At 42.9% G+C, this 16,399-nt stretch overlaps 2 long non-coding RNA genes across 2 annotated transcripts in view; one reads left to right on the top strand and one right to left on the bottom strand.

Moving 5' to 3' along the window:
• The first annotated feature begins 10,000 nt into the window (after window positions 1-10,000).
• On the top strand, window positions 10,001-11,397 carry LOC144341226 (uncharacterized). Its single transcript, XR_013418102.1, has 4 exons — window positions 10,001-10,110; window positions 10,455-10,548; window positions 10,688-10,785; window positions 11,121-11,397. It is a non-coding gene; the product is annotated as an uncharacterized LOC144341226 (long non-coding RNA).
• Window positions 11,398-12,521: 1,124 nt separating this feature from the next.
• LOC144341389 (uncharacterized) overlaps window positions 12,522-16,399 on the bottom strand; it is a 65,611-nt gene continuing 61,733 nt past the window's right edge. The window contains exon 4 of the long non-coding RNA XR_013418293.1: window positions 12,522-12,660. This is a non-coding gene — a long non-coding RNA (uncharacterized LOC144341389). The remainder of the gene's footprint in view (window positions 12,661-16,399) is intronic.

The following is a 16,399-nucleotide window of genomic DNA, read 5'->3' as shown; positions in this document are numbered from 1 at the left end:
TATTCAAGTATCAGGATATTATTTTGACATCTTACCCAATGTGGCTCTTGTTACTAGCACTTCCTGCTTTCTGACTTTTACCTTTTCCCCATCATTTGACTAGAAGAAGGATGTTAGACCAGAACACACAGACCAGATTCTTGGCTTTTGACTTTTTTAAACTATAAGGATTCCAGGCATAAATTATAGATTTAAGATAATATGCTATTAAAGTTTTTTCTGGCTGGGTGCTGTGGCTCCTGCCTGTAATCCCAGCAATTTGGGTGGCCGAGGTGGGCGGATCACTGGAGCCCAGATGGATCACTGGAGACCAGCCTGGACAACATAGTGAGACCCTGTCTCTACAAAAAATACAAAAAAATGGGCCGGGCATGGCGGCTCACGCCTGTAATCCCAGCACTTTGGGAGGCCGAGGTGGGTGGATCACAAGGTCAGGAGATTGAGACCATCCTGGCCAACATCGTGAAACCCTGTCTCTACTAAAAATACAAAAATTAGCTGGGCATGATGGTGCGCAGCTGTAGTCCCAGCTAATCAGGAGGCTGAGGCAGGAGAATCGCTTGAACTCAGGAGACGGAGGTTGTAGTGAGCCAAGATCATGCTACTGCACTCCAGCCAGGTGACAGAGAGAGACTCCATCTCAAAAAAAAATAAAATAAAATAACTGGGTGTAGTGGTATGCTCCTGTGGCCTCAGCTACTTAGGAGGCTGAGGCAGGAGGATCACTTGAGCCTGGGAGGTCGAGGCTGCAGTGAGCCGTGAGTGCGCCACTGCATTCATTCCAGCCTAGGTGACAGCCTGCGTGTTTTTGTCTCAAAAGCAAACAAACAAAAACAGTTCCTTTTAGCCCACCCCACTAGCCTGTAGAGATTATTGCAACTGTGAAAGGGAAGGGTCAGAAGAGAAAGGAGATGAGGCCCCTCTTCAGTGTCTGAGGAGTAGAGAAGTAGTTCTGCTCTCTGTCCCCATACCAGCCCTGGGGAAGGAAGGAAGCATCAAATCTCCAGAGGGCTTGGGGATCTGAGAGAGCAAAGCAAACTAATGCCTTGCTTTCCAGGTGGCCAAGCTCTCCGAGGTCCTCTGCAACCCAAGCGCCCCTCCCTCCACCACAGAGTTGGGGTAGAGATGTCTGTGTGGTGTATCAGGATGGCAGACCTCAGGCAGCCTCATCGAGTTCAGAGTTGCCCCCAGGGTACTGCAGGACTCAGTGGAATGTCTTTCTCTTTGGCCAAGAGTGGCACAGATGTGTCACTGACAGCCAGCAGACCTGGGGGGGCCTTGCAGTGAGGAAGAGGAAATCTCACCACCCTTGACTTGCATAGAGTGGTGTAACAAAGGACATCTCAACAAATACCAGTGTGAAGATGTGAGAAGGACCAAGAATCAGACAAGATGAACTCTTAAGCAAAGGCCAATGATAAGGTTTCCATCTGTGTCCCTGCCCAAATCTCATGTCGAATTGTAATCCCCAATGTTGGAGGAGGGGCCTGGTGGGAGGTGATTGGATCCTCAGAGCAGATATCTCCCCCTTGATGTTCTCATGATAGTAAGTGAATTCTTACGAGATCTGGTTGTTTAAAAGTGCATAGCACTTGCCAGGCGCAGTGGCACATGCCTGTAATCCCAACACTTTGGGAGGCCAAGGAGGGTGCATCACAAGGTCAGGAGATAGAGACCATCCTTGCCAACATGGTGAAACCCCGTCTCTATTAAAAATACAAAAATTAGCTGGGCATGGTGGTGCGTGTCTATAATCCCAGCTACTTGGAAGGCTAAGGCAAGAGAATCACTTGAACCACGGAGTTGGAGGTTGCAGTAAGCTGAGATTGTGCCACTGCACTCCAACCTGGCAACAGAGCAAGACTCCATCTAAAAAAATAAAGAAGTGTGTAGCTCCTCCCCCTTCTCTCTCTACCTCCTACTCTAGCCATGTAGGACGTGCCTGCTTCCCCTTCACCTTCAACCATGATTGTAAGCTTCCTGAGGTCTCCCCATCCATGCTTCCTGCACAGCCTGTGGGACCATGAGCTAATTAAACCTCTTTTCTTTATAAATTATCCAGTCTCAGGTAAGTCTTTATAGCAATGCGAGAACAGACTAATGCGGCTGTCATGGACAGACGGGGAAAATAGGCCAAACTCTACCACCACCCTTGGTGCTCTGACACCATGTAGTCCTCCCCACCTCTGTCAGAATTTAGGAGAGAAAGGGGGAAAGGGAGAAATTATGAGTTTGACCTGAAATTGGCTAAGATTAAGCTTTTATCACTAGGTGAAATGGTGATCATTAAACACAATCATAAGAAGATCAAGAAAGTCACATTTCCTGAGAGCCTGAGTTTGTAGCACAAGAGACATACCAGTAACATACAAAGAAAAGGAAACAAGAAAGAAAGGGAGAGGAAAAGGGTTATATGCCAGGGATGTGGTGGGCATACAGGGAGGTCAGCCGCCTCTGGTTTAACATCCAGGCTAAAGCAGGAAAGCAGATCACAGCATGAATGACCAGGAGACCATAACTTCTTCCAGGATATTTTGGGAAAACTTAAGGAGAATTCTGGAGGTCCTATGGCATATGGAATGGTAGCACCAACCATTCAATTTGGGTATTAAAGGAGATGGTGGCTCTGGATGTCTAGAGGTTTTAGGAACACCTAGGATGGGGCCATGTGGATCATACATGCAAAAGAGGAAACAAATAAAACAAAAACCTGGGCATCCTCCAGTTTAGTGATTCTGAAGAACTGCGAAGGGAGACAGTACCAGGTAAGGATTGTACCAGGTAAAGACTGTACCAGGACAGTACCAGGTAAAGTTATGGATTGAATGCTTGTTTGTTCCCCCAGATTCATATGTTGAACCCTTGATCCCGGTGGAATGGTATTAGAGGTGGGGACTTTGGGGCATACTTAGTCATGAGGATGGAACCCTCATAAATGAATTCATGCTTTTATGAGAGGAGACAAGAGAGAGCTTAATTCTCTCTCTGTTCTTTGCCATGTAAGGATACAACAAGAAGACAGTCATCTGCAAACCAGCAAGTGGACCCTCACCGGATATGCAGGCACCTTGATGTTGGACTTCTCAGCCTCCACAATTGAATAAAATAAGTGTTTGTTGTTTAAGCCACCCAGTCTACGATATTTGTATTACAGCAGACTAAGACAGGGGCAATATACACTCTTCCCAAGAGGAGACACAGGGAGCACCTACTCTTTGTAGGGTGTGAGTTATATCCATCAGATGCAGTGATGTGAGAAAAAGTTAAGGCAAAAAAAGCCTTGTGGGTGGGGCTCGGTGGCTCATGCCTGTAATCCCATCACTTTGGGAGGCTGAGGCAGGTGGATCCCTTGAGGCCAGAAGTTCAAGACCAGCCTGGCCAACATGGCAAAACCCCATCCCTACCAAAAAATACAAAAATTAGCTGAGCATGGTGGCACATGCCTGTAATCCCAGCTACTTGGGAGGCTGAGACAGGAGAATCCCCTGAACCCAGGAGGGTGAAGTTGCAGTGAGCTGAGATCACACCACTGCACTCCAGCCTGGGTGACACAGCAAGACTCTGTCAAAAAAACAAAAGGCTTGCTTCACAGGCTTTGAAAAAGCTGGGAAAAATAATTTACTTTCTCCCTTTCCTGCCTTGCTAAACCCTGGAGTGTTAAGCCTAGAGACAGAGCGGAAGAAACCAGCAACTGAGTTCACCTGGTGTTATGTGGGCTTGGCTTCAATGAGGCATAATCCCAGATCAGAAAGCCAACAACGGCAGTCAAAAACAAAGAGAGCAAAATTCCCCTGTCAGCAGTTACAGTGGTAATTCTGGTCATCTGGAGACCAAAGGGGACAATCTGATATGGACGAGAGGAGAAAAGGAAGGACTGAACTTGCTCCCCAAAGCAGCGCTATGACCCACGCGCTAAAATTTTCTTCCACCAAACAAGTTGCTACAGACCCTTGTATTTTATCTACTGTCAAAAATTAACTTTCATAGTACAACATTTAAAAAGCTGAGAATACGTAATTCCAAAAGTTTAATACTCGTTATTACTCAAGTAATTATAAATAAACATGAATTATATGAATTAGGTGTAAAGTCATATGCAATGAGTAACAGCAATATATTTAAGGAAGCTATTTAATTACAAACTGCTAAGCATTTCTCCCCCAGGGTGACTTTTCTGAACTTGGTACTAGAGCTATTCTTAGATCCAACTTTCGTTAGAAATGCAGTGTCACCTTTTATAGAAGAATGCATTTTGTAATAGCAAATATACGTACACCATTTTTAGTAGGTGAATAGCACAACTCCTCTTGCTAGCTATACCTGACTTATTTAATGTGCTATAAAATAGTGTAATTACTTTCTAGTAAATATGCTGCAACTTATATTCAAATGAGTGTTTTCTCCTTCAAAAATCATCTTCTTGGAGGCTGCAAAATCATTGTAATGATTCTGACATTGGTCAAAGTTAACGTTTAGAATTCCTCTTTGAAAATGGCTGTCAGAGCTGAGGCATAGTCTTTTATAGGCTCCCAGCAACAAGAAATCTTTAGCTTTTGCAGTCAATTTCTATTTGTGAAGAGCAAAAAAGTTTCTAAGTTCCATGATCAGTAATATGAGTAATTAAGAAATTTATAAAAATGATATAATTTTATGGATTACTAATTGACGCTGGTAACAATTCCAAAAAAGAAAAATGTTGAGTGCAAATGTGGGATCACTGTTTGAACAAATATGTAATGTCCCAAGAAGACTACTATGGAGGATAGTTCATTTACGTGTTCTGGTTTCACATGTTATGTGCTACGTGTTACAAAGATAGTCTATTTAAGTGTTAAATTTTCTGGAGTGCTCAATACTTAACATGCATACTATGTTGCTATGCTTGTGATAGTCAATAAAAAGAATTTGAAAAATCCAATCCAAGTATCCCCCTCTTAGCTGGGGCCCAGCACTAGGCTGGCTGGTTGACCATCACACCCCTCGCAGGAAGCATAGCATGAGATGTATCAGCCAATGGGTTAGGTACAGTGACGGAATAGACAATCAAATACCATCATGGTCTCAACTGAAACAAGAACTTGATCTGCCAACAGCCCTGCTTAGCCAGAAATCACAGTAGAAAGTGATACCTGCATTGAGAAACCCAAATTATTTAATTGGGCAATACCTTCTGAGTACTACAGTTTATCATAGATATGCAGAATGTTCACCTCTGAACTGTCAGAGAAACCAGCAGCGCAGGGTCAAGATTACAATGCTACTCAATGACGTCCTGAACTTTTCATACCACTGGTACTTCACAGTGATCTTTTCACATCATTGTGTCTTCAGTTAATGTATTTGTTGTTTGAAAGATCAGCTTATTGCTTTCAGTTTCAAAATTTTAACTATGATTAACAAACCAAGACAGGTGTATTGATTCTGGTCTCTCAGTTTTTTAAAAGGTCTACTTTTTAGTAACCCCTTATATGGACATTCTTGTTCCTCAGTGACTTCTGCTAGATTGTCAAGCCCTAGACTTCAATAGTTAAATAGTGTATTGTTTCATGGCACAACCTAGGACATAGTTGACTTTGTATCACTGAACAGGACAATACTGAAAATGGAAACTCATGCAGAAATATATCCGACTAAGTCCGTCTGGGACATAGCATCCAACAAGAAAAACTGGGATCTACACACAGAAGAAAGTAGCAAGGTAAATAAATCAGTAAATAATTTATCTCCAATGGGTTTTTAATTTATTTGCTAAAAGAACTTCAACTGTTATAATTGTTAAGCAAATTCCTCAACAATTCTCCTTTCTTGTGCCCTGCTGGTTTAGTTTTCTGTTCTTTCTCGTTTTAGCCCTTGCTCTAAATTAGGCTTTAAAGAAACTTCTAAAGACATCTACCACATTAGATTCTGCTGAAATATATTATCAGATTACTAATTTATTTTCTCTAAAGACCTGGAGCCTTTTTTTCCAATAAGGTATTCCCTCTATGAATTCGAACTGCTCTTCTGGAGGATATTTTTCTTTCTTCTCTCTTCTATTGTTTGTTTTGTTTGCTTTGGTTTGGTTGGTTGGTTGGTTGGTTGGTGGTTTTTTGTTTTGTTTTGTTTATCTCTTTTAGACTGAGTCTTTCTCTGTCGCCCATGCTGGAGTGCATGCAGCAGTGTGATCTTGGCTCACTGCAACCTCTACCTCCCAGTTCAAGTGATTCTCCTGCCTCAGCCTCCCAAGTACGTGGGATTACAGGCACCTGCTACCACGCCTGGCTAATTTTTTTTTTTTTTTTTTTTTTTTTTTTTTTTTTTTTTTTTTTTTTAGTAGAGATGGGGTTTCACCACGTTGGCCAGGCTGGTCTCGAATTCCTGACCTCAGGTGATCAGCCCCCCTCGGCCTCCCAAAGTGCTAGGATTACAGGCGTGAGCCACTGCGCCTGGCCATTTTTTGTTTGTTTGTTTGTTTTCTTATTTACCAGGTATGCTGTTAAATAGGATAGTTTTCTAATAAAACTTGCCCATTTTAAACAATCTATACAAATTCACATTTCTTTAGGTCATTTATGTAATTTTTATTAATTCTTCAGTATTCTGACCAGGAGCTCACCTATAAAGCCAAATGAGAAGCCTTGATTCAATAGTGTAAATGTCTTTGTGTCAATTCCACATAGAAAGCAGAGATTTTGTCCTCATAACTTGTTATCAAGGAGTTGCTGCTAAATCCAAGCAGAACCCTAGATATGCAGAAAGGATGCTGCTATCCATGGTGGTTTAAGGAGAAAGCACGTAGAACTAGTAAAGTATATCAAAAGTGATTCTCCAAGAGGGACTGGGAGAGTCTTGCCTCATGAAGAGACACTTAGAGAATGCATAGCCAGAACTCTGGGTCCTCTGGTGAGAAGTCCACTGGGCATTAACGCTTCTGATTTAGAAAATCAATCAACTGCCAAACTTATTGAATATCTACTATGTGCAATCACTGAACTTGACTTTAGGAACAAAGCCATACAAGGGGGAGGTGGCAGCATCTTCAGAGCACCTCGTATATGCCGGGCACTTGTGCGTGTCATCTCAGTGTGTTCACTTTAAGCCCGGGAGAGAGGTGTTTTATTCCATGACAGAAAGGAAGAAACGGTACTCAGATTGGTGAAGGGAGTTACCCGAGTTAGTGGGTTGAATTGTAACCCCCCCAAAAAAAAGTCTACCCAAATCCTAACCTCAGTACCTGTGATTGTGACTACATTTGAAAATAAGGTCTTTGCAGATGTAATCACGGTATGATGAAGTCATACTAAATTAGGATGGGCTTCAAATACAATGACTCGTGTCTTTACCACAGAAAGCAGAAGGAAATTTGGATGCATTTTACAAGCTGAGGAACACCAAGGATTGCAGGCAGGCACCAGAAACTAGGCAGAGGCAAGGGAGGGCTCTTCCCTAAAGCTTTCAGGAGGAGCATGGCCCTTCCGTTGCCTTGATTTTTGACTTCTACCATCCAGAATTTTAAGATAATAAATTTCTGTTGATTGATTGATTGATTGATTTTTTGAGACAGAGTCTTGTTCTTGTCGCTCAGGCTGGAGTGCAGTGGCATAATCTCCCCTCACTGCAATCTCCGCCTCCTAGGTTCAAGCAATTCTCCTGTCTCAGCCTCCCGAGTAGCTGGGATTACAGGCATCTGCCACCACACCTGGCTAATTTTTGTATTTTTAGAAGAGACAGGGTTTCACCATGTTGGCCAGGCTGGTCTCAAACTCCTGACCTCAAGTGATCCACCTACCTCGGCCTCCCAAAGTGCTGGAATTACAGGCATGAGCTTCCTCGCCTGGCCAAATTTCTATTGATTTAAACTACGAAGCTTGTGACAATTTATTACAGTCCTAGAACACAAAGACACCAATGTCACACAGTGGCTAAGTAGCAGTGCTGGAATTTGATCCCAGTTGTTTGCTTTGCAAATACTAAACATAACCCATATACCATGATATCAAGCGGGGATTTTGTTGCCACATGATTTCTGAACTTATTCAAGGCTGTCCTAGACATTATGAGCCAAGAAGAAGTAATAAACTGCCTGAATTCAAGCTAATAGTTACAGATGCCCAAGCTGCATTCTCTCAGAGAATTGATACATGGGGAGCTGCATAGAGGCATGGAAAGGTTGCTAAAGAGCTGGGTCCAGAGACCTACAGTGATATTGACCATAACAGGGCTAGGGCAAGTTATTTTACCTCCCTGGGTCTCAATGTCCTGTTCCCATCAGAGGTCAGGTTAAACATTCCATGGGATCCCAGACAACTGTGTAACCAGTTGGCTGGTCCACCCCAGACCTTTAAAAAAAATTTTTTGGCCTGGCTCGGTGGCTCATGCCTGTAATCCCAGCACTTTGGGAGGCCGAGGTGGGTGGATCACAAGGTCAGGAGTTCGAGACCAGCCTAGCCAACCTGGTGAAACCCCATCTCTACTAAAAAAATATAAAAATTAGCCGGGCATGGTGGCATGCGCCTATAATCCCAGCTACTCGGGAGGCTGAGGCAGGAGAATTGCTTGAACCCAGGAGGCAGAGGTTGCAGTGAGCCGAGATCACACTACTACACTCCAGCCTGGGTGACAGAGCAAGTCTCCGTCTAAAAAAAAAAAAAATCAGAAGTTTGTAGTTTTTTTTTTTTTGAGACGGAGTCTCGCTCTGTCGCTGGGCTGGAGTGCAGTGGCCGGACCTCAGCTCACTGCAAGCTCCGCCTCCCGAGTTCCCGCCATTCTCCTGCCTCAGCCTCCCGAGTAGCTGGGACTACAGGCGCCCGCCACCTCGCCCGGCTAGTTTTTTGTATTTTTAGTAGAGACGGGGTTTCACCGTATTAGCCAGGATGGTCTCGATCTCCTGACCTCGTGATCTGCCCGTCTCAGCCTCCCAAAGTGCTGGGATTACAGGCTTGAGCCACCGCGCCCGGCCAGAAGTTTGTAGTTTTAAGGGTTTAGTAGTTTTTGGCTACACAGATGAATTGTGTAGTGGTGAAGTCTGGGCTTTTAGTGTATCTGTCTTCTGAATAATGTATATTGAACCCAATAGTGAAACATTTTAACTTCTACTTTTCTTTCTTTCTTTGGTCAGTTTTATTTTAATCGTTTTTTTGGTTTTTTTTTTTTTTAATGTTTTGCCATTGGATTAGTTACATTCCCATTTAAATGTTTCTTCTTGCATCTATTCATTTTCAGGCATTAGAAGTTAAAATAATGGAAATAGGGCCGGGAATAGTGGCTCGTGCCTGTAATCCCAGCACTTTGGGAGCTGAGGAGAGTGGATCACTTGAGCCCAGGAGTTTGAGACCAACCTGAGCAACAAAGTGAACCCCCTACCCCCACCTACAAAAAATACAAAGATTAGCCGGGCATGGTGGCATGTGCCTGTAGTCCCAAGTACTCGGGAGGCTGAGGTGGGAGGATCACTTGAGCCAAGGAGGTCAGGGCTGCAGTGAGCTATAATTGCTCCACTGGCCAGCCTGGGCAACAGAGTGAGACCCTGTCTCAAAAAAAAAAAAAAAAAAAAAAAAAAAGAAAGAAAGGGAAAAAAAAAGGTAATATATTTCAGCACAGTATTTCTTTCTCCTTCTTGACAGCAGCTCACACTTTTAATGAAGGACCCAAGCCAGCACAGTGCTCTCATAGCCACAGCAGGTGCAAAAGAGAAATTGGCTGTTTCAAAGATAAAAACAATGAACCGTTCCCAAAATAAACATTAATCTTTTGAAACCATCAACCATGCAGAGTAAAGTAAATACTAAATTGGGTTGTTTTCCAGGATGACTTTTCTTTAAGAATGTAAAATGGCAAAAAATGCACCTGCTTTTACAGCTGTGACTCTGAACAGAATCAAGCAAAGTCCCCCAGTGGCGCATCTAATAGGTACAGAAAGTAGGCATTCTTAGCTGAGAAGAAGAACTGGGCTATTTTCACTTTGACTTGCCCTTCTTTGTGTGTGTTCAAAGGAGTGCTATTTATAAAAGTTCTGAAATCAAAAGATTAGTACAATCGAGTAACTTTCGAGGCACCCTCTTAGACACTGGCTCAGTTTCTTCTCTTTCAGCAGCCTGAGCTGCAGTGACTGCCAACAGGGAGAGAAAAAAGGTGATTGCATGTGAGAACATGGAAACCGGAGCTCTTCTTTCCAGCCTCCCTTGTGAATTCTCTCAGAGGTGGAAAGCCCCATGGCATCATATTACAATAACCTCCTTGTGTCATTTTAAATGCACAAGCAGGATTATTATCAGCAATATTATTGCTATTATTATTTTTGTCATTTTATTATTTTGATGTGGGAGAATCTGATTCCCTGGGCATAAATGTGGGTGTGTGTGTGTGCGTGTGTGTGTGTGTGTGTGCATACACACACATACATATTAAATGACAAATTAAATGACATACTATCCATTGTTGTTGAATAAACAAGAAATGTTTTGTCAACTCTACAGGAGATGCCAATAAAATCAATAAATACAGAGTGAATTTGAAGAGCAAGGTACTGTGCCAGCCATTTTGAAACAAAAGGGATGATTCATTCGAAAGGTAAAGTGACTGCTAATGGGTATGAGGTTTCTTTTCTCTTTTTTTCCTTTTTTCTTTGTTAAATAGAGACAGAGTCTTGCTATCAGGTATGAGGTTTCCTTTTGTTTATTGTAAGACAGAGTCTTGTTCTGTCACCCAGGCTGGAGTGCAATGGCGTGATCTCGGCTCACTGCAGCCTCTGCCTCCCGGGTTCAAGTGATTCTCCTGCCTCAACCTCCCGAGTAGCTGGGACTACAGGTATGTGCCACCACGCCCAGCTGATTTTTTGTATTTTTAGTAGAGATGGGGTTTCAGCATGTTGACCAGGCTGGTCTCGAACTCCTGACCTGAACTCCTGACGTCAGGCAATTCGCGTGCCTTGGCCACCCAAAGGCGTGAGCCACTACGCCCAGCCAGGTATGAGGTTTCTGACTGTGGTGATAAAAACGTTCTGGAATCAGTGATAATGAGTATATAACTGTGAATATACTAAAAATCACTGAATTGTACACTTTAAAAGGGTGAATTTTATGGTGTGTGAATTCCTTTTTTTTTTTTTTTTTTTTTGACATGGAGTCTCTGTGTGTTGCCAGGCTAAAGTGCAGTGGTGCAATCTCGGCTGACTGCAGGCTCCACCTCCCGGGTTCAAGCGATGAGAATAGGAGAGCGGGTTCAAGCAATGAGGTAGGAGACTACCTCAGCCTCCCGAGTAGCTGGGACTACAGGCATGTGTCACCATGTCCAGCTAATTTTTGTATTTTTAGTAGAGATGGGGTTTCACCATGTTGGCCAGGATGGTCTCTATCTCTTGACCTCATGATCTGCCTGCCTTGGCCTCCCAAAGTGCTGGGATTACAGGCATGAGCCACCGCACCCAGCCTATGGTATGTGAATTCTATCTCAATTTATACATACATGCATGCATACCTATAATTAAAGAATAGCTAGTATGTGCCAGAGAGTCTGTGCTAGTCATTGGGTAAATCATACCTAACCTGTTTGAGTCGCTGACTCTGTATCAGCCTGTATGCGAAGTTCTCTGCATACATCCTCTTATTTGATCTTTATAACCTCCTTGGAGGGAATGAGTGTTGGCACCCCATTTTATAGCTAAAGAAATGGATTTAAAGAGTCCCTTGCTCAAAATCACACGTGAACTTAGGTATAATCACGTGAAACTGCCATCTTTAGACAGTATTTATGTTCATATGTCATCAGTTTCTCATAGCTCAATCTAGTAAGTAGCTCTCTCTGAGTTCAAAAATGTGTACATCAGGAAACCACTCTAGCCAGATTAAGCAGCAAAGAATCATGAGAAGGTAAGAGCCTATGTCCATAAATGGCAATGTGTATTAAAAACAACTTCATTTTAGTGAGTGAAAAACTTACAATTCAATCTGAAGTGGTAAATAGGATTAAGTTCTTTAATTATAATTAATGTTATATTTATGACTGTGTTTAATTGATTCTGGTGATAAGAGATAGTTAAGTTTTTCTCTGATATCACCATTTAATTTCAGAGTTAATATAGTGTAGTTAGTCTAGCATATATTCATGATTTCTTTGTGCAAGCAAGAAAGAATATATTAATCGAGTCCTTTTCAACATAAATTATATGTCATGCAAGTTAAAATTAAACAGAAAACTGCATTTAAATAAATGTGAAAAATTCAAATAGAAAAAAAAAAACAACTTCATATGAGTGAAGAAATAAGGTTCTATTGTGTGAAGTCACAAAGAATTTGAGTTTTATCTGTTATAGCACCTAGCACCACTTACGCTAACGAATACGCCAGGTCTATTGGACTCCAGAGGCTGTGTTCTTATCCACTGGCAATTTGTCTCCTTCAGGGAGTTTAGAATCTGTTGACAGATACATATACAATGTACTAGAATACTAGAATCAAAAATAGAAATTGGTAAGTTCCACTAGAGTGAAACAAATAATGAATTATGAGGTTAACATAACAGAGAACACAGAAAACAGTGGCTTAACCAAAGTAGGCCTTTATTCTTTTCACAAAGCAAGAAGCCTGAGGATACAGTCCAGAGCTAGAAGATCATCCTCACATTTCCATTAGCGACCCGAGATATATCTTCCTTTCCACACCACCATCCTTAGCGTGTGGCATTCTGTGAAGGAAAGATAAGTCAAAGGACAAAGGCACATGCCAGTCAAACTAACACCTTTTTAGGCCCCCTCTGAAGTCTCTCCCAGAAATGACCACTTGGCAAGAACTATTTCAGTGGCCGCTTGTGATTTCAAGGGAGACTGTAAAATTTTTTTTTTATTTTTATAAATAGGATTTTTTTTTTGAGATGGGGGGTCTCACTATGTTGCCCAGGCTGGTCTTGAACTCCTGGGCTCAAGCAATCCTCCTGCCTTGGCCTCCCAAAGTGCTGGGGTTACAGGCATGAGCCACTGTGCCTGGACTAAAATTTGATTATTTCTAAGATGGTGAAATTTATCACCCTGTACAAATTAGGATGCTGTTAGTAATGGAAAATGAAGAGTGAACAGTAGGAAGGCAACTAACACATTCTGCCTCATACAGGAAGAAAGTTCAAAAGCCTGGGTAGACAAAGATGGGCAAATGTCTACTACAGGGATCAGCCAGGATTTACACCCAGGTTTGACTGCTCCAGAGCCAGCACTGCTAACCCCAGGTGATGCTAACTCCTTCATGGAGTATATAGTCTAGAAATGCATTTGCACTACTTACTGTGACATAAAGATACTATATTTGTTTCCTATTGTTGGTGTAGCACATTACCACAAACTCAGTAGCTTTAAATAACAATAATTTAAGGTTTTACATTTCCAGAGGTCAGAAGTCCAAAATCAGTTTCACTGGGCTAAAGTCAAGGTGTTGGCGGGGCTGGTTTCTTCTAGAGGCTCTAGAAGAGAATTCATCGTCCTTTTTTAACTTCTGAAGGCTGCCTGCATTCTTTGGTTCATGGCCCCCTTCTTGAATCATTCTAGGCTCTTCCTTCTGTGTCCCATCTCCTACTTTCATAATGAAATCTCCCTCTTCCTCCTTTTTATAAGGACACTTGTGATTACACTTATGGCTCATCCAGACAATTTAAAATAATCTCTCCATCTCAAGATTCTTAACCTAATCCTATCTGCAAAAAAAAATTCTTTTGCTTTATAAGGTATATATGATTGACATATTATTCAGCCTACCATAAATAGTAAGTTAGAAATTATTAAGTGCAAGGAAATAAAAAAGGGTGATCACATTGGCAATTGCCTTGAAAAAGGAGCAAGCAAACTGAGAAACATAGGATTCAGAAGGCCAAAAGAGAAATATTACTTGGAGAGCCCAAAAGAAGAGTATAAACAATCTGGAAATGGAAAGATAACACAGACATCATGGGGAACAGGTAAAATAACTCTAGACTACAAACAGGCTGCGTCAGAGCTGGGGGGAAACTTTGAGACCAAGAGACCCAGTAAGGGTTTATCTCCAAATCTAGACAAAAGATGGTTCAAGATTACTCACGGCAGCCGGGCGTGGTGGCTTATGCCTATAATCCCAGCACTTTGGGAAGCTGAGGCAGGTGGATCACCCGAGGGCAGGAGTTCAAAACCAGCCTGGCCAACAATGTGAAACCCCATCTCTACTAAAAATACAAATAATAATATTAATAATAATAAGCCTGGTGTGGTGGCACATGTGTGTAATCCCAGCTACTTAGGAGGCTGAGGCTCGAGAATGGCTTGAACCTGGGAGGCAGAGGTTGCAGTTAGCCAAAATCACACCACAGCACTCCAGCCTGAGCAACAGAGTGAGACTGGGTCTCAAAAAAAAAGAAAGAAAACAAAAAGATTATTCATGGCCCTGGAATGTCTTCCAAGCCTTTTATACCCTCCTGTGTCCTTTCCAGCGATAGAAGGCAGCTCTGGCTCCTCCTAAAGTTTGGAGAGCCTCAAAATCAGGGCTCAGATGAAGCAAGGGAGGTGCCTGGTGCCCACACTGACCCTGGACTTGCATCACCCTAAGTACCTCCTTACTTCTTAAATTTTGCACACTAGGCACCTCACTTTCTCTCACCCCAGTCCCCAGCTCTGGAGAGCTTATAGATAAGCAAGGTCTTGAGGTCTTGAGGAGTATACCAAACCCTGAACAATATGAAGGAAGCCATTTTAAGCTGTATAATTTACCAACCTTCCTCCTATTATGAGCCCTTGAAGACATTTCAATTTCTGAGTCTACACAATTTTGATGAAGCAAGGCATTCCTTCACCCAGGGGAGCACTCAAACAAAAGCTGAATGTCTCCTACTATTTGCTTTTGCTTTTGGTTAACTTTCCCTTCCTTCCTTCCTTCCTTCCTTCCTTCCTTCCTTCCTTCCTTCCTACCTTTCTTTCTTTCTTTCTTCTTTTTTGCAATGGAATCTCCTTCTATCGCCAGGCTGGAGTGAAGTGGTGCAATCTTGGCTCACTACAATCTCCACCTCCTGGGTTCAAGCGATTCTCGGGCCTCAGCCTCCCAAGTAGCACGCACCCACCACCACACCCAGCTAATTTTTGTATTTTTAGTAGAGACGGGGTTTCACCATGTTGGCCAGGATGGTCTCGATTTCCTGACCTCGTGATCCACCCACTTCGGCCTGCCAAAGTTCTGGGATTACAGGCGTGAGCCACTGCGCCTGGCCTTTTTGTTTGTTTGTTTTTTGTTTTTTGAGATGAAATTTCGCTCTGTCACCCAGGCTGGAGTGCAGTGGCACAATCTCAGCTCACTGCAATCTCCACCTCCCAGGTTCAAGTGATTCTCTTGCCTCAGCCTCCCCAGCAGCTGGGATTACAGGTGCCTGCCACCATGCCCAGTTAATTTTTTGTATTTTTAATAGAGACAGGGTTTTGGTATGTTGGCCATGTTGGTCTCAAGCTCCTGAACTCAGGTGATCTGCCCACCTTGGCCTCTCAAAGTGCTGGGATTACAGGGGTGAACCACTGCGCCCGGCTTCTTTAGATTAACTTTCAAGTCATCAAAGTTCAAGTGTCTTAAAAAGGAGGACCCACCCCAGGGAATTCCTCCCTGCAGCAGGCCTACAGGAACCTCAAGAAGATCTCCATGAGGACACAGGAGGCACCCAGGAGACCTTGCTGTTCATACCCCTCTGTGACCTGGATTCTATGGCCTGCCTGTGCATGGCTCTTTTGCTAGTTTGATGGTAAAAACAAAGCTAAAGGTGAAAAAGAAATAAGGATTGAAAGTATCTGCTATGGTTTAGATATGGCTTATTTCTGCCCCCCAAAACTCATGTTGAATTTGATCCCAATATGGTGATGTCGGGCCTAGTGGAATTAATTTGGGTCATGGGGGTGAATCCATCATGAACAGATTAATGCCCTCCCTCAAGGGTGAGTGAGTTACACTCTAGCTCTATTACTTCTTGGGAGACAGCCAGTTGTTAAAAAGAACCTGGCACCTCCCACCCTGTATTAGTCCGTTCTCACATAGCTATAAAAAATACCTGAGACTGGGTAATTTATAAAGAAAAGAGGTTTAATTGGCTCATGGTTCTGCAGGCTGTGCAGGAAGCATGGCGCTGGGATCTGCATGGCTTCTGTGAAGGCTTCAGGAAACTTACACTCATGACAGAAGGTGAAAGGCAGAGCAGGAGGGAGAGAGTAAGGTGCTACACACTTTTAAATGCCCAGATCTCATGAGAGTTCACTCACTATCACAAAGACAGTACCTAGGGGGATGGTGCTAAATCATTCGTGAGAAAGCCATCCCATAATCCAATCGCCTCCCACCAGGCCCCACCTCCAACACTGGGGATTACGTTTCAATATGAGATTTGGGCGGGAATACACATCCAAACTATATCACCTTCTCTCCATTGCTTCCTCTTG

The sequence above is a fragment of the Macaca mulatta genome, chromosome 6 (assembly GCF_049350105.2).
Source record: "Macaca mulatta isolate MMU2019108-1 chromosome 6, T2T-MMU8v2.0, whole genome shotgun sequence".
Classification (NCBI taxonomy): Eukaryota; Metazoa; Chordata; class Mammalia; order Primates; family Cercopithecidae; genus Macaca; species Macaca mulatta.
Note: the sequence above shows the minus strand (reverse complement) of the source record. Positions and strands in the feature narration are given on the sequence as shown.